Genomic DNA, 18,502 nt, shown 5'->3' on the forward strand with positions numbered 1-18,502 from the left:
GCAGTTCGTCGCCGGCTTCGTCTGGAACGCTCTTGGATCGCTAAGCTAGTGTTTATAGCCCCCAGTGGTTCTCCGAGCTATCTATCCTTACAAGGACTGATAAGAACAGATTTTTTCTATTGAAAGCCCGAGTCGTGCTTTCTATCACCCAAGTGCAAAAAAAAGTGCAGGGGTGCCACACAAAAAGTGCACAAGGATGCGGTCTATCGCAGCCCTTCTCTTAAAAGAGAGAGGCCCCGCATAACCATTCCCCGACCCTCCAAGCCTTAGGCCAAGAGGATCGAGGATCGATGATCCCCCCTTGCCGAAGCTTAGGGAGACCCAACAACACTCCAAGGCTTCTACCTGGGCTGCCACCCCAGTGTCCACCTTGGAGCCTGCTTCTACTTGCACCTCCCTTCCGGAGAAGGGAGGCCGGGTTGCAGGGGAAAAAGGAACCAGAAGGCCACACATTTTCCCCCTAGACCTTGGACGGGTCCCAAAAGGGCACCGCATCCGAAATCCTGTGACAAACGTGACAAACACACAGTGAAAAACAAAATTAAATAAGTGGATGTGCACTGTGATACAGCCTGGACATCCGCCAGGTATATAAAAATTCCTCATCTCCCAGCCAGAAGGCCGGGAGAAAAAAGGTGTGTGCTCATATAGCGTGAAAGAGAGTGCGTGCAAGTGTGCCTTCACTCAGTGGGATCCCACCCCCAGTGAGTTAGGGCACCCCAGGGTCACCAGCCCTGGGGCACATAGCAACTCGGGCTTCCAAACTACCCGGCCTAATGACCTCGATCCGGCGGTCGCCTGGTCACCTACAAATGGTACCTTTAAACCAAATGCGTACACCAGAGCGATGACCGTTGTGGTTCCCTGCCCTCACCTCGGCGTTCTGTCATCCCCCTACGATGGCCCACGTACCACCGGCAGGGATGATTACTAACCTCAGCTTGAGCAGGTACTACACTTGATCTTAGCCAAAAGGCCGAGAAGCGATAACCCGAATGGGCCGGCCGTTGCCCGAGCCTGTCCCATACTGCTGTTCACCCCTTGCAGCGATTGATTCAGCCTACTCCTAGGCAATTCCATGGGGCCCTGCAGGCTCACACACATTTACAGCTACTAAGCGGGAGGGAGGTGAATAAAGGCCGGAGAGGAAGCTACACAGGATTTGCTTCTTTTGCTTGCACCACAATGCAGTGCTGAAAGAGGAGGAATCTACATAAAAACGCCTTCCTGGCAACGCCCAAATGCCCTCCTGCCATGCAGATAAACACTGGCAGCGGCAGCAAGTGCATGCCCACAGCCACCCCTTGTTCCTTCACACCTTGTATCAGCTTTAATCCAGTCCAGTGCTGCCTGCTGAGCAGCACTGACCAACACTGCCTGGGCCCAGGCTTTTATCTATCTCTGAGGCCCCATTATGATGTCAGAAAGCTGGCTCTGGAATCCTGAGGGCTCCACTATGACACGTGCAAAGTTCCGTCTGAACTTTATATAAGACGGTGAGGCTCAGTCAGTCACTCAGTGTTGCCTGAGAGGGCAACACTGCAACAGCCGGCCGCCAGGCTGTCTTTTTTTTGCACATTTATTTGCCTCCAGGAGGCCACAAGAGGGAGACAAGGGACTGCAAAATGGAAAATAAGCATCCACCAACTTTACAGACAACTTCTCCTTGCTCCTACAACCTCCATCCTTGCACAGTTTGTTATTCTTCCAGGTAACAAAGTAACAAATCCAAATTGCTGCTCTCTTTGTAGGCAAGCAAGGGTTTGTTGCAACTGCAATTCTTACTTCTTCTTGAAATGTAGGGACGACAGTACATTCCATCACATCCATCTAGTGTACACAGGTAGGTCCATTGTGGCGGGTAGGCGGCTGGCTGCTTTAATGGCTGTTTGCTGTTCCCCTACTCCACTCCACTCCACTATTTGACTGTGGTGCTGCATCAATCAGTGGCTGGCTCAGGTGCAGCTCTTTAACTTACCTAGGAGGGAGGGCGGAGAGAAGACAAGGAAGGTGAATGAGCTGTTCCAATGTGAAATGCCGGAAACACAGAAACACAGAAGACACACACACACACACACACACACACAACAAGAGGTGGCAATGTATTCATTAATTGCATTTAATAAATGAGCTCATTATCACACATGACTGTACAAATGCATTGTCCAACAGGTGTTGAAATAATGGGATTAAAAGGGGAGATCCCATCAGAAAGACAAAAACAATAGCAAACACAAATAGCACTTTTGGAATCTGATTTTAGTCAACACATAAGGGAAGGGTGCACCGGTCCTGGAAATACTGCAATACCAGGTCAATGCGTGGAGTGGACAGAGCAAGCTCTATTTCCATCTCCCTGTTCTAAAAATCCATTTAATATATGGTCCCCAGATAGGGGACGTATCAGATATTAAACTGATAAGAACAGATCCTTTTAAGAAATCAAAAAAACATTCCTTTTTTAACAGCAATAGTTCCTAACATATCCACTAAATGTTCCTGCAAATCATTACCATCCCATTCACAGTTTACAATGCACGCTAACCACGTTGGCACACCATACCGTTCAAGAAACCCTGGTAAATTTTCTCTTACACAGAGCCGCACCCTTCTCCGCATTTTTTCAAAATTTATTTTACTACGTAACTGCTCTACTTCTTCCAGTAACCTGTCTCTTTCTGCTCTTTCCTCTTCTGAAATGACACTTTTTTTCTTTCTCTCTGCTTTTTTCCTTTTTTTCTCATCACTTTGCCCACTTCCTTCCAATTTCTGAAGCTTTCCTTCTTCCAAACTAACTTCCGCTTCCTTTCTTTTGACTATCTTCTTATTTTCCTCTTGTACCTCACGTTTGCTTTTCTTTGGGCATGATTTGAATATGTGCCCCTCCTCTCCACACATATTACATACTTTCCCTTTCTGACATTCATTATACTTATGCCCCTCTTGCAGACATTTTGTACACATTACTTTCTCACACGTTTCTCTCTCATGACCATAATCTTTACAATTCAAACAAAACATATCCATTCCCAAAAAAAATAAATTTCCACATGCACTTCCAATCTTAAACCGCGCTGGAGGAAACAATAGGTTTCTAGATTCACCAATTCTCACAAATTTACAAAGAAATTTCCATTTCCCAGTCCAAAATCCAAAGGGGTTAAACACTTTCCCCTTTCCCACCACCTCCTCACAAAACTTAGTGAGAAATGACTTAATGTCCTCTTCCTCCACGTAAGGCGAAAACATCTTTACGACCACCAACTTCTTGTTTGGCACAAAATGTGGTGTTACCTTCACACCCACAAGTCTTGGGTCCCTTTTACCTTCCTTCAAGCGTTCCAAAAAATCTGAATAAATTTCTTCTGTAGCGAAGGTAACGTCAAAGCACCCTCTCCTCGGATAGTCCATCACCGCCAAAATGCACGATCTCTCCAGCTGAAAGAAATCCAACAAAAGGACCTTCGTGATGTACTCCAAATCCTTCCTTTGCCTCTCAGATTCCTCCACGAAAAACCGGACCGCATTCCTGGTTCGCATATGTTCGGGAATTTCCTCCATCCTGCTCCAAAAGAATTCCAGCAATCTCCAAAGAAATACCTTCAGTACCGGAGTACCAGGCAGGTGATCGCTCCCCGTTGCCCTGGACTAATCCTCCTCCCCAATAGCAGCAGAGGGGTGAAGTCTCTCCTAAGAGAAACGATCCCCCCAGGCCAAGGAAAAGGGTACCAGGGCACCTCCTGACCAAGAAACAAGGCAATACCCTAAAGTACTACACTTGATCTTAGCCAAAAGGCCGAGAAGCGATAACCCGAGCGGCCCTTGCCTTGCCCGAGCCTGTCCCATACTGCTGTTCACCCCTTGCAGCGATTGATTCAGCCTACTCCTAGGCAATTCCATGGGGCCCTGCAGGCTCACACACATTTACAGCTACTAAGCGGGAGGGAGGTGAATAAAGGCCGGAGAGGAAGCTACACAGGATTTGCTTCTTTTGCTTGCACCACAATGCAGTGCTGAAAGAGGAGGAATCTACATAAAAACGCCTTCCTGGCAACGCCCAAATGCCCTCCTGCCATGCAGATAAACACTGGCAGCGGCAGCAAGTGCATGCCCACAGCCACCCCTTGTTCCTTCACACCTTGTATCAGCTTTAATCCAGTCCAGTGCTGCCTGCTGAGCAGCACTGACCAACACTGCCTGGGCCCAGGCTTTTATCTATCTCTGAGGCCCCATTATGATGTCAGAAAGCTGGCTCTGGAATCCTGAGGGCTCCACTATGACACGTGCAAAGTTCCGTCTGAACTTTATATAAGACGGTGAGGCTCAGTCAGTCACTCAGTGTTGCCTGAGAGGGCAACACTGCAACAGCCGGCCGCCAGGCTGTCTTTTTTTTGCACATTTATTTGCCTCCAGGAGGCCACAAGAGGGAGACAAGGGACTGCAAAATGGAAAATAAGCATCCACCAACTTTACAGACAACTTCTCCTTGCTCCTACAACCTCCATCCTTGCACAGTTTGTTATTCTTCCAGGTAACAAAGTAACAAATCCAAATTGCTGCTCTCTTTGTAGGCAAGCAAGGGTTTGTTGCAACTGCAATTCTTACTTCTTCTTGAAATGTAGGGACGACAGTACATTCCATCACATCCATCTAGTGTACACAGGTAGGTCCATTGTGGCGGGTAGGCGGCTGGCTGCTTTAATGGCTGTTTGCTGTTCCCCTACTCCACTCCACTCCACTATTTGACTGTGGTGCTGCATCAATCAGTGGCTGGCTCAGGTGCAGCTCTTTAACTTACCTAGGAGGGAGGGCGGAGAGAAGACAAGGAAGGTGAATGAGCTGTTCCAATGTGAAATGCCGGAAACACAGAAACACAGAAGACACACACACACACACACACACACACAACAAGAGGTGGCAATGTATTCATTAATTGCATTTAATAAATGAGCTCATTATCACACATGACTGTACAAATGCATTGTCCAACAGGTGTTGAAATAATGGGATTAAAAGGGGAGATCCCATCAGAAAGACAAAAACAATAGCAAACACAAATAGCACTTTTGGAATCTGATTTTAGTCAACACATAAGGGAAGGGTGCACCGGTCCTGGAAATACTGCAATACCAGGTCAATGCGTGGAGTGGACAGAGCAAGCTCTATTTCCATCTCCCTGTTCTAAAAATCCATTTAATATATGGTCCCCAGATAGGGGACGTATCAGATATTAAACTGATAAGAACAGATACTACACTTGATCTTAGCCAAAAGGCCGAGAAGCGATAACCCGAGCGGCCCTTGCCTTGCCCGAGCCTGTCCCATACTGCTGTTCACCCCTTGCAGCGATTGATTCAGCCTACTCCTAGGCAATTCCATGGGGCCCTGCAGGCTCACACACATTTACAGCTACTAAGCGGGAGGGAGGTGAATAAAGGCCGGAGAGGAAGCTACACAGGATTTGCTTCTTTTGCTTGCACCACAATGCAGTGCTGAAAGAGGAGGAATCTACATAAAAACGCCTTCCTGGCAACGCCCAAATGCCCTCCTGCCATGCAGATAAACACTGGCAGCGGCAGCAAGTGCATGCCCACAGCCACCCCTTGTTCCTTCACACCTTGTATCAGCTTTAATCCAGTCCAGTGCTGCCTGCTGAGCAGCACTGACCAACACTGCCTGGGCCCAGGCTTTTATCTATCTCTGAGGCCCCATTATGATGTCAGAAAGCTGGCTCTGGAATCCTGAGGGCTCCACTATGACACGTGCAAAGTTCCGTCTGAACTTTATATAAGACGGTGAGGCTCAGTCAGTCACTCAGTGTTGCCTGAGAGGGCAACACTGCAACAGCCGGCCGCCAGGCTGTCTTTTTTTTGCACATTTATTTGCCTCCAGGAGGCCACAAGAGGGAGACAAGGGACTGCAAAATGGAAAATAAGCATCCACCAACTTTACAGACAACTTCTCCTTGCTCCTACAACCTCCATCCTTGCACAGTTTGTTATTCTTCCAGGTAACAAAGTAACAAATCCAAATTGCTGCTCTCTTTGTAGGCAAGCAAGGGTTTGTTGCAACTGCAATTCTTACTTCTTCTTGAAATGTAGGGACGACAGTACATTCCATCACATCCATCTAGTGTACACAGGTAGGTCCATTGTGGCGGGTAGGCGGCTGGCTGCTTTAATGGCTGTTTGCTGTTCCCCTACTCCACTCCACTCCACTATTTGACTGTGGTGCTGCATCAATCAGTGGCTGGCTCAGGTGCAGCTCTTTAACTTACCTAGGAGGGAGGGCGGAGAGAAGACAAGGAAGGTGAATGAGCTGTTCCAATGTGAAATGCCGGAAACACAGAAACACAGAAGACACACACACACACACACACACACACAACAAGAGGTGGCAATGTATTCATTAATTGCATTTAATAAATGAGCTCATTATCACACATGACTGTACAAATGCATTGTCCAACAGGTGTTGAAATAATGGGATTAAAAGGGGAGATCCCATCAGAAAGACAAAAACAATAGCAAACACAAATAGCACTTTTGGAATCTGATTTTAGTCAACACATAAGGGAAGGGTGCACCGGTCCTGGAAATACTGCAATACCAGGTCAATGCGTGGAGTGGACAGAGCAAGCTCTATTTCCATCTCCCTGTTCTAAAAATCCATTTAATATATGGTCCCCAGATAGGGGACGTATCAGATATTAAACTGATAAGAACAGATTTTTTTTTTTTTTTTTTATTGAAAGCCCGAGTCGTGCTTTCTATCACCCAAGTGCATAAAAAGTGCAGAGGTGCCACACAAAAAGTGCACAAGGATGCGGTCTATCGCAGCCCTTCTCTTAAAAGAGAGAGGCCCCGCATAACCATTCCCTGACCCTCCAAACCATAGGCCTAGAGGATCAAGGATCGATGGTCCCCCCTCGCCGAAGCTTAGGGAGACCCAAACACACTCCTAGGCTTCTACCTGGGCTGCCACCCCAGTGTCCACCTAGGAGCCTGCATCCTAGTTGCACCTCCCCTCCGAAGAAGGGAGGCCGGGTTGCAGGGGAAAAAGGAACCAGAAGGCCACACATTTTCCCCCTAGACCTCAGGAGGGTCCCAAAAGGGCACCGCATCCCAAAATCCTTGTGACAAACGTGACAAACACACAGTGAAAAACAAAATTAAATAAGTGGATGTGCGCTGTGATACAGCCTGGACATCCGCCAGGTATAAAAAATTCCTCATCTCCCAGCCAGAAGGCCGGGAGAATAAAGGTGTGTGCTCATATAGCGTGAAAGAGAGTGCGTGCAAGTGTGCCTTCACTCAGTGGGATCCCACCCCCAGTGAGTTAGGGCACCCCAGGGTCACCAGCCCTGGGGCACATAGCAACTCGGGCTTCCAAACTACCCGGCCTAATGACCTCGATCCGGCGGTCGCCTGGTCACCTACAAATGGTACCTTTAAACCAAATGCGTACACCAGAGCGATGACCGTTGTGGTTCCCTGCCCTCACCTCGGCGTTCTGTCATCCCCCTACGATGGCCCACGTACCACCGGCAGGGATGATTACTAACCTCAGCTTGAGCAGGTACTACACTTGATCTTAGCCAAAAGGCCGAGAAGCAATAACCCGAGCGGCCCTTGCCTTGCCCGAGCCTGTCCCATACTGCTGTTCACCCCTTGCAGCGATTGATTCAGCCTACTCCTAGGCAATTCCATGGGGCCCTGCAGGCTCACACACATTTACAGCTACTAAGCGGGAGGGAGGTGAATAAAGGCCGGAGAGGAAGCTACACAGGATTTGCTTCTTTTGCTTGCACCACAATGCAGTGCTGAAAGAGGAGGAATCTACATAAAAACGCCTTCCTGGCAACGCCCAAATGCCCTCCTGCCATGCAGATAAACACTGGCAGCGGCAGCAAGTGCATGCCCACAGCCACCCCTTGTTCCTTCACACCTTGTATCAGCTTTAATCCAGTCCAGTGCTGCCTGCTGAGCAGCACTGACCAACACTGCCTGGGCCCAGGCTTTTATCTATCTCTGAGGCCCCATTATGATGTCAGAAAGCTGGCTCTGGAATCCTGAGGGCTCCACTATGACACGTGCAAAGTTCCGTCTGAACTTTATATAAGACGGTGAGGCTCAGTCAGTCACTCAGTGTTGCCTGAGAGGGCAACACTGCAACAGCCGGCCGCCAGGCTGTCTTTTTTTTGCACATTTATTTGCCTCCAGGAGGCCACAAGAGGGAGACAAGGGACTGCAAAATGGAAAATAAGCATCCACCAACTTTACAGACAACTTCTCCTTGCTCCTACAACCTCCATCCTTGCACAGTTTGTTATTCTTCCAGGTAACAAAGTAACAAATCCAAATTGCTGCTCTCTTTGTAGGCAAGCAAGGGTTTGTTGCAACTGCAATTCTTACTTCTTCTTGAAATGTAGGGACGACAGTACATTCCATCACATCCATCTAGTGTACACAGGTAGGTCCATTGTGGCGGGTAGGCGGCTGGCTGCTTTAATGGCTGTTTGCTGTTCCCCTACTCCACTCCACTCCACTATTTGACTGTGGTGCTGCATCAATCAGTGGCTGGCTCAGGTGCAGCTCTTTAACTTACCTAGGAGGGAGGGCGGAGAGAAGACAAGGAAGGTGAATGAGCTGTTCCAATGTGAAATGCCGGAAACACAGAAACACAGAAGACACACACACACACACACACACACACAACAAGAGGTGGCAATGTATTCATTAATTGCATTTAATAAATGAGCTCATTATCACACATGACTGTACAAATGCATTGTCCAACAGGTGTTGAAATAATGGGATTAAAAGGGGAGATCCCATCAGAAAGACAAAAACAATAGCAAACACAAATAGCACTTTTGGAATCTGATTTTAGTCAACACATAAGGGAAGGGTGCACCGGTCCTGGAAATACTGCAATACCAGGTCAATGCGTGGAGTGGACAGAGCAAGCTCTATTTCCATCTCCCTGTTCTAAAAATCCATTTAATATATGGTCCCCAGATAGGGGACGTATCAGATATTAAACTGATAAGAACAGATAAGGTTTCAACAAAGTTTTTTATTGGCAAAAATAATATATTTTACAGACTTTTTTTTAAAATTGAAACCACAAGATAAAATCAACAGCATAATACATGAATATTCATACATTTAAATGAATACAAAAGTAATAATAATAAGACCATTAATACAGATGTTATAATAAAAGTACAGAACAATAGCAGGATAAAATTTATACAGGGCATAAAAGACATAAAAGAATAAAACCATTTTTATTTACAATGTTATGGTATTCCACATTTGCAAACACCACATGGATGTTGCTTCTTTTACCCCTAGCTGCTTTTTGTCCCTAAGATAATAAATATACATTTCACTTAGGGCATATTTCACACAATTTTTAACGTCAATAAAATCATGTTTAAAAAGCAGAATGTTCCTAACCTTCCAAATGGCATTCTTAAAACAGTTTAAAATGATCCAACAGACCATTTGCTGTTTAAAACTTGGGCAGTTAAAAAGACCATAAAACACGTATTCAAATTTAAGATCTTTAAGACCGCAGGCCCATTTCAGCAATGGGCCTACCTTCCTCCAAACCTCCTGTGCATATGGGCAGTTCCAAAACAGGTGCATTATCGTCTCGTCGTCACCACACCTGTCTCTCGGGCACTTGGCTCTCGCCACCAGTCCTCGCCTATGCTGGAATTCACGAGTAGGGAGGCACTGGTGAACGATTGCCCAGGCAAGGTCCTTGTGCACATTTGCCATAAATTTCCCGAAAACGTTCCGCCACACCACCTTGGACCTTGCCTGTGAGAAATTTGAAACTGCCAGTGTATCCTCCTGCCGCCTACAGGAGAGTGACACTTTTTTCTGGTCCCCCAATATGTCAGGCTCCAATTCTTGGAGACCTAGGAGCCTGACAGTTTTTTCGAGCACCGCATATTGTTTTGGGGGACACAGAAGCACAGGAGAATTCAAAGGGACACGAAACCATCGTTTAAAAATCATGCCCGTAGCGTACTTTAAAAAGTAGCTAAAAATACCATCAGAATTATATATTTTAAAACAGAAGCAAAAGTATTTAATGTAAAAGAAGTTAAAAAGGTTAGGAACATCTCTCCCGCCATTGTCCTTACATCTGTACATAAAATCACGTTTTAGTTTTTCCATTTTGGAACCCCATAAAAACATAAAACAGATCCTGGTCACTTTTTTAATATATAAAATTGTTGGAGGGAAAACCATAGCTACATAAAGCATTATGGGTAATAAAACAGATTTAATTATTAAAACTTTTCCCTCCATGGTGAGATTTCTCAAATTCCACATTAAAACCTTTTTTTCCATTTTGGCAATTACTGAATCCCAATTGGGTCTCCCATCGTTTTCTTGATTAAAAACAATTCCTAAAATTTTTATCTGATCCTGCTGCATGTTAACTCCTGGTGTCACAGAGGAATCCCATACACCAGTATAAAAACAGTCACACTTATCAACGTTTAATTTAAAACCAGAGGCTTCACAAAAAAAGCCGGTGTTCCTCAATGCCCGTCTCATAGAAGCGGCGTCTGGGCATAGGACGGTGGCGTCATCCATATAGCCTAGGATTTTTACCTGGTTCCCCCTTCCTCCAGGTATGGGCACGCCTCTGATGACTTTATCATCTCTTATTAGGGTGAACAGAGGTTCTATGGCACAAATAAAAAGGAGCGGAGACAACGGGCACCCCTGTTTCACCCCTGATAAAAGAGGAACACCTTTAGTTAAAAATCCGTTGATAGAAATTTGGCTAAAACAGGATCGATATAAAAGCTTAATACGTGTTAAAATAATTTCAGGAACAGCCATCTTTTTAAGAACCATAAAAAGATATTCATGGGAGACCCGGTCAAAAGCCTTCTCGAAATCTAAGGATAAAATAGCAAGGCTTTGACCCCTTTCTTTAAAATACCAAATGATGTCACGTAAAATATTCAGGGACTCAGTAATTGACCTCCCAGGTACCCCACATACCTGGTTTGGATGGATTAATTTATGAATAAAAGGTTTAAAACGGATTGTTATTAGTTTAGCTAAAATTTTACAATCAACGTTTAAAAGAGTAATAGGGCGCCAGTTTTTTAACTGGTCCCTCTCACCTTTTTTAAAAATTAAGGACACAATCCCCCTCCTCCAGGAAGGGGGCAGCTCTTCAGTAATAAAAACTTCCTTATACAATAAAAACATGTCATTCTTTAAAATTTCCCAAAAAGCATGATAAAATTCGATGGGCAGACCATCTTCCCCAGGAGCTTTCCCATTAGAAAAACTTTTAAAAGCAAATAAAAGTTCCTCCAAGGTAATATTACGGGATAAAACTTCCTGGTCTAAAATATCTAGCTTGGCATCAAGGGAATTAAGAACATGTTCTAAAAAGGAAGGATCAATATTTTTCTTGTTAAAAAGAGATTGGTAGAAATTAAAAGCAGAATTTAAAATGCCGACCATAGTGGTTTCTCCTTCAAGGTTTAAAATGACATCTCGTTTATCCATTACCTTTTTGAAGAAGAACCGGGAACACTTCTCGCCATCCTCGAGGTGCTTTACATGTGAATTAAAAATTATTTGTTTCCCTTTCTCTTCTATGGCATATTTTATTTCAGCTTTAAGATTTAAGATATCATCATCAACATCCATACCAATCTCCTTCAATTTAAAAAGTACATGTAAACGTTTATTAAGAACATAAAACCATTGTTTTTTCTCTTTTGCTTTCTTCTTACCTGCTCGAATAAAAAAAGCTCTGATTTTGGGTTTAATGCCCTCCCACCAGTGTAGCATAGGCTGACTGGGCGCTCTATGGGACTGCCAACACTGGTAGGTCCGCACAAACTCCTCTTTAATGATGGGGTCCTCCAGGAGTGTGGTGTTTAGTCTCCAGGGACCCCTACAAGCTTTTTGCTCTCCCTCTAGCTCCAGGTGCACTGAAAGGAGCTTGTGATCAGATAAAATATTTGTTAAAAGCAAACATTTTTTGGGAATAAAACTATTAGAAGTGAAAATAAAATCAATTCTGGAGCTCACTCTTCCATTGGACCAGGTGGGGCCTGGGTCCGCAGGCAAGAGTTCCCTCCAGCAATCTTTCAATTTAAAATCACCAATAAAATTCTTGAGCAGGTAAGAAGTACGGTCAATTTTTCGATTAAAATCCCCACCCTGCCGGTGTTCTCCATCTCGCACACAGTTAAAATCACCACCCACCAGCAGGGGGGTAGACCCAACACAAAACAATGGTAAAATCTCTAATAGTTCTGCCCTCTCCTGTTTGGTAGGAGGGGCATAAACGTTTAAAACACGAATTAAAATTCCATTAAAAAGCAAATGTATTAAAATAGCTCTGCCGGGCATGATTTCAGTCACTGTTTGGATGGAGATAAAACGACCTCGGCAGAGCAATCCAACCCCCGCAGAGCGACAGTCATTTCCACCAGACCAGACTGAGGGGCCTAGTTTCCAGTCCATCTTTAAATCTTGATATTCCAAGTCATTAGGGATTCCACATTCTTGAAGCAGGCAAAGGTCAAAGTCCACAGTCTCTAAAAATGAAAATAAAGCAGTCCTGCGGACAGGGCTCTTTAGGGACCTCACATTTAGTGAGGCGACTTTGATAGGAACCAACATAGTCTTAGTTGAGGTCAGGGTCCGAACCAGAAGAGTCGTACTCGGAGATCAGCTGCGAGTCTGGACCCCCTTTTTGAGGGGTCAATAAATCTTGGATGTTGGTAGGGTCAGAGCCAGATACGTGGGCGGCTCCAACCCCCACACTGCTCTCATCCGAACTCCGATAGGCAGCTTTCCTCCGAACTCCGGACTCCTCTTCCTCTCGCTGTCTCTTTGCAGAATGGCTCCTATCCATCTCCTCGAAGTCGCTCTCACCCATCTCTGGCCCCTGGCTGAAGATATCGCTGATGTCCTTCCTGGGCAGCTGCACAGGGGCCTGTGAGGTCCCATCACTCTTGGCAACCTTTGCCTGCTTACGGGGAGCCTTCATCGCAAGCCCCTCCACAACCGCAGTGGAGGAACTTTGCTCCGACCCCCCCGTTGACCGGAAATGGTCAAAACGAGGCTCCAATCCAGCATATTTTAGGGTTTTCTTAATGGAGCCCTCGTCTGACACAGAGTGTCTCCGCTCCATGCCCACACTCTTGGGACAGGCGTCAGGTCCTACTGCAGAACCTACGGAGCCACGACGCCTGTCGCTAACCACTGCCTCAACAGGGTCCACTGCAGGCGGAGCAGAGGACCTGTTTGCAGAGGTGCCGGTCAACTTATGTCCAGCAGAGTCAGAATTCCTCCTGCTCTGCCTGGACCCGGTGGAATCCCTATGGCCGTCCCTCGAGGCTGACATCGGTGGGCCCCCCGATGGAGCTGTGAAGGACTTTGGCCTGGACCCCTCAGTCGTCAATGCTCGTTTTGGGGCATTACCAGCGGCGTCTGCACATGTTGCAAACTGCCGCTCTGGCCCTGGTCTGGGTGGCCCAGATTTCGCTCTGCGGGGGCAATCTTTAAAAGCATGCCCAGTCATGCCGCACAGATTGCACAACACCTCGGAACTGCATTTTGCCGCTACGTGTCCAACCTGGCCACACCTGTTACACTGCACCACATGGGGCCGGTCACAATGTTCTCTGGTGTGGCCATATCTCAAGCAGTTCCGGCAGGCTATTGGCATCTGGGGGTAAAATAGGAATCCTCGATTCTTCCCAATGGCAAAGTTCTGGGGTGGGTGATGTAAGCCTCCAATGCCATTGGGATCCTGGCGGAACTTCACCCAATATTTTCTTTTGCCATTCCAGAAGCTCTGGGTGTTCAAGATTTTATGTGAGAAGCGGACCTCCCTGCAGTAACGACTGAGGAAGGTTTCAATGTCACACTCTGAGACAAATGGACTGAACATGCACATCACGAGCGGGACTTCTTCCTCCCCGTAGAGGAATAAAAAGTTCAGTCCATTTAGCCGCTCCTCACTCTGGTCCGCATCAGACAATCTTTTGTGCATGTTGTCGCAACATGCCGCGGCCGTAAAGGATACGGTGTACCGACCGCGGCTTTCCTGGTCGTTGAGACACAGGATGTCCGCCCGCTTGAGCCCCAGGAAGTCCAGCAGAATCACCTCCACAATGAAGCGAAGGTTCTTCCGCTGGCGATGGCCTTCTTCCACCTCGATGCGGACGGACTGGCGCAACCGGGTGTCCCCGGATGCAAATCCAAATGTATATGGCATTTTCAGTGCCTGGGGGCTAAGCCTGTCCCTTATAGCAGCAAGGGCTCAGATTCCACAATTAAGTGGAACCCTCCCCCAAGGCCAAGGATTAGGGTACCCCAGACACCTACGAAGCCCGATAAACGCCCTCGGAACGCTCTTAGAAAAACGCCTCAAGGCCGGTTGACCTCTTGGGTAAGGCGCGATCGCAACTCGTTGTCCGGGGGCTAAGCCCACTCCCCAAATAGCAGCAAGGGGGTGAAGTCTCTCTGTGAAAAGAGACGATCCCCCAAGGCCAAGGAGCAGGGTACCCCGGACACCTCCCAACAAAACCAGATGCAGAAATACTACACCTGATCTTGCCAAAAGGCCGAGAAGCGATAACCCGAATGGGCCGGCCGTTGACCGAGCCTGCCTAATACTGCTGTTCACCCCTTGCAGCGATTGATTCAGCCTACTCCTAGGCAATTCCATGGGGCCCTGCAGGCTCACACACATTTACAGCTACTAAGCGGGAGGGAGGTGAATAAAGGCCGGAGAGGAAGCTACACAGGATTTGCTTCTTTTGCTTGCACCACAATGCAGTGCTGAAAGAGGAGGAATCTACATAAAAACGCCTTCCTGGCAACGCCCAAATGCCCTCCTGCCATGCAGATAAACACTGGCAGCGGCAGCAAGTGCATGCCCACAGCCACCCCTTGTTCCTTCACACCTTGTATCAGCTGTAATCCAGTCCAGTCCAGTGCTGCCTGCTGAGCAGCACTGACCAACACTGCCTGGGCCCAGGCTTTTATCTCTGAGGCAGGCCCCATTATGATGTCAGAAAGCTGGCTCTGGAATCCTGAGGGCTCCACTATGACACGTGCAAAGTTCCGTCTGAACTTTATATAAGACGGTGAGGCTCAGTCAGTCACTCAGTGTTGCCTGAGAGGGCAACACTGCAACAGCCGGCCGCCAGGCTGTCTTTTTTTTTGCACATTTATTTGCCTCCAGGAGGCCACAAGAGGGAGACAAGGGACTGCAAAATGGAAAATAGGCATCCACCAACTTTACAGACAACTTGTTCTCCTTGCTCCTACAACCTCCATCCTTGCACAGGTTGTTATTCTTCCAGGTAACAAAGTAACAAATCCAAATTGCTGCTCTCTTTGTAGGCAAGCAAGGGTTTGTTGCAACTGCAATTCTTACTTCTTCTTGAAATGTAGGGACGACAGTACATTCCATCACATCCATCTAGTGTACACAGGTAGGTCCATTGTGGCGGGTAGGCGGCTGGCTGCTTTAATGGCTGTTTGCTGTTCCCCTACTCCACTCCACTCCACTATTTGACTGTGGTGCTGCATCAATCAGTGGCTGGCTCAGGTGCAGCTCTTTAACTTACCTAAAAGGGAGGGCGGAGAGAAGACAAGGAAGGTGAATGAGCTGTTCCAATGTGAAATGCCGGAAACACAGAAACACAGAAGACACACACACACACACACACACACACACAACAAGAGGTGGCAATGTATTCATTAATTGCATTTAATAAATGAGCTCATTATCACACATGACTGTACAAATGCATTGTCCAACAGGTGTTGAAATAATGGGATTAAAAGGGGAGATCCCATCAGAAAGACAAAAACAATAGCAAACACAAATAGCACTTTTGGAATCTGATTTTAGTCAACACATAAGGGAAGGGTGCACCGGTCCTGGAAATACTGCAATACCAGGTCAATGCGTGGAGTGGACAGAGCAAGCTCTATTTCCATCTCCCTGTTCTAAAAATCCATTTAATATATGGTCCCCAGATAGGGGACGTATCAGATATTAAACTGATAAGAACAGATTTTTTTTTTTTTAAGTTGGCTACCCCTTTTCAGGGGTGTCAATGATTTATTTCATGATAAAAAATACAGTTTACAATAAAACCAACTTTTGTACAAATGAATAACAATAAAATCAATATTTCATTGCATTACATTACATAAAAGGGACATGGTGGCAAATCTTTATATGTTGGAGTTCCATTCTTTCACAAACCATTTATTAAGAAGGGTGGCATTTCTTTTTTTGTCTAATAAATAATAAATGTACATTTCGCTAAAACAAAGACCTAAAACATCATCAGTAGATAAAACATCGTGCTTAAAAATCAGGATGTTCCTGGCCTTCCATAGAGCTTCTTTGGCGCAATTCATCGTCTTCCACGCTATTATCTTTTGGCTCGCGGTTGGGCATCCAAATAGTCCATATAAAATATCTTCATAATTCAAGTCTTTCAGGTCTGCCATCTTTACCAAAAGAGGGAATATTTTTTTCCAAAATTCCTTCGCAAAATCACACGTCCAAAAAATGTGTCGAATCGTTTCCTCGGCCTGGCAGCCTTCCCTCGGGCAGACGGCAGACCTCGCGAGCCTCCTTCTGTATTGGAATGCCCGGCATGGAAGACATTGATGAATGCAGCTCCAGGCCAGGTCCATCTGTGTATTAAAAAGATAAAACACATTAATAATTTTGAAGATAAAAGCACTTCGTTCCTCATTAAAATTCTCAATCCTGCTGACCGTCTCACTTTCTCTTAGGTCTTTAATTAATTTTTTACTATTTTTCAGCTCATTTACATTTTTTCCCTTCAGATTGAATAAGGTCACTATCTTTTCTAAAATCACATAGTTTATTGAGAGTTTAAAAGCGTAAGGTGAGGATAAAACAATGTTGAACCACCCAAACCTTCGCATTAAAAACCCTGTATTAAAACGTAAAAAATAGGACCAATAATGTTCTTTAAAAAGGGAATTAAAACAGAAACTGAAGAACTTGATTAAAAGAAACCTGTTAAAATTCGGAAAATCTTTGCCACCCTTCGGTTTGGATTTCATCACAATCTCTCTTTTAAGTTTCTCCATTCTGGAACTCCAAAAGAAGGTAAAACATGCTTTAGTAATTTTTTGCAATAAAACCGTGGGGGGAGGGAAAACCATACTGAGATATAAAAGCAGGGGTAAAATGACCATTTTAATAATTAAAACTTTTCCCTCCATGGTAAGTTTTCTCATGTTCCACATACATATTTTTTGATTTACCTTCTGCGCCACCATGTCCCAACTGATAAAACCATTATCGCACTCACTGAAGGAGACACCTAAAATCGTAATATTATCTGACACAGGGACGGGTATGTCTCTAAAAGCCATGCTTCCTATATTTAAAATATTACTTTTGTCGAAGTTCACCTTAAAACCGGAAGCACAGCAATAAAACTCAACTTGTCTGAGGGTTCTCTGAAGCGACAGGGTGTCCCTGCAAAAAACCGCTACATCGTCCATGTACCCCACTGCTTTAGCCTCTACGCCGCCACCCCCGGGCAGGGGGACTCCACGTATTAACTTATCGCGGCGAATTGTACACAGTAGAGGCTCTAATGCGCAAATAAAAAGCAGTGGGGACAAGGGACACCCCTGCTTCACCCCTGAGTCTAAAATCACGTCCTGTGTCTTAAAACCATTCACTAAAATTTTGCTTGTGCAATCTTTATAAAAGGCTTTAAGTGATAATAAAAATCCTTCAGGTATACCCATACGCTCTAAAACCTTAAAAAGATAAAAATGAGAGACACGGTCGAACGCCTTCTCGAAGTCTATAGATAAAATGGCTAATTTACCTCTTCTAGACCTCGTGTCCTCAATCACATCTTTTACCAGGTTAAGATTATCCCAGATGCTGCGGCCTGGCACCCCACACACCTGGTTAGAGTGTACAATGTGGGGTATTATGGCTTTTAATCTATTTGCGCACACTTTTGCCATTATTTTATAGTCGCTATTCAGAAGGGTTATTGGTCTCCAGTTCTTCAAAACTGCGATGTCACCTTTCTTATGTAGCAGGGAGACCTCACCCTTCCGCCAGGACTTAGGCAGCATCTTGGAATTAAAAACTTCATAAAAAAGGCTAAAAAGATCCTCTTTTAAAATGTCATAAAATTTGACATAAAACTCACTGGGTATACCGTCCGGTCCGGGAACTTTTCCGGCTTTAAAACTCTTTACCGTTTCTAAAACCTCCTGCTCCGTCAGCTCCTGTAATAAAAAATTCTGGGAGACAGGGTCTAAAACAGTAGTAATCTCCTTCAGTGAGTCACGCATAAAATTATGATCCACAGTTTTAACACTAAAAAGGTCAGCATAAAACTCATGAACTTTACTTAAAATACCCTGTACATCTGACACACCTTCAATATTTTTAATAA

The 18,502-nt window shown here is 45.6% G+C and overlaps 3 non-coding genes and 5 pseudogenes across 3 annotated transcripts; all 8 read right to left on the reverse strand.

Annotated features, from left to right (window-relative positions):
• Positions 1-918: 918 nt before the first annotated feature.
• LOC142695737 (U2 spliceosomal RNA) lies at positions 919-988 on the reverse strand (annotated as a pseudogene).
• A 1,288-nt stretch (positions 989-2,276) lies between these two features.
• LOC142695632 (U2 spliceosomal RNA) lies at positions 2,277-2,455 on the reverse strand (annotated as a pseudogene).
• Positions 2,456-3,697: 1,242 nt separating this feature from the next.
• On the reverse strand, positions 3,698-3,808 carry LOC142695730 (U2 spliceosomal RNA; annotated as a pseudogene).
• A 1,288-nt stretch (positions 3,809-5,096) lies between these two features.
• On the reverse strand, positions 5,097-5,287 carry LOC142695771 (U2 spliceosomal RNA). Its single transcript, XR_012863799.1, has one exon. It is a non-coding gene; the product is annotated as a U2 spliceosomal RNA (small nuclear RNA).
• Positions 5,288-6,575: 1,288 nt separating this feature from the next.
• LOC142695706 (U2 spliceosomal RNA) lies at positions 6,576-6,760 on the reverse strand. The gene has a single exon (XR_012863764.1). It is a non-coding gene; the product is annotated as a U2 spliceosomal RNA (small nuclear RNA).
• Positions 6,761-7,547: 787 nt separating this feature from the next.
• LOC142695745 (U2 spliceosomal RNA) lies at positions 7,548-7,617 on the reverse strand (annotated as a pseudogene).
• Positions 7,618-8,905: 1,288 nt separating this feature from the next.
• Positions 8,906-9,097, reverse strand: LOC142695658 (U2 spliceosomal RNA). The gene has a single exon (XR_012863744.1). It is a non-coding gene; the product is annotated as a U2 spliceosomal RNA (small nuclear RNA).
• Positions 9,098-15,949: 6,852 nt separating this feature from the next.
• Positions 15,950-16,122, reverse strand: LOC142695694 (U2 spliceosomal RNA; annotated as a pseudogene).
• Between the last annotated feature and the right edge of the window lie 2,380 nt (positions 16,123-18,502).

The sequence above is a fragment of the Rhinoderma darwinii genome, assembly GCF_050947455.1.
Source record: "Rhinoderma darwinii isolate aRhiDar2 chromosome 5 unlocalized genomic scaffold, aRhiDar2.hap1 SUPER_5_unloc_48, whole genome shotgun sequence".
Lineage (NCBI taxonomy): Eukaryota > Metazoa > Chordata > Amphibia > Anura > Rhinodermatidae > Rhinoderma > Rhinoderma darwinii.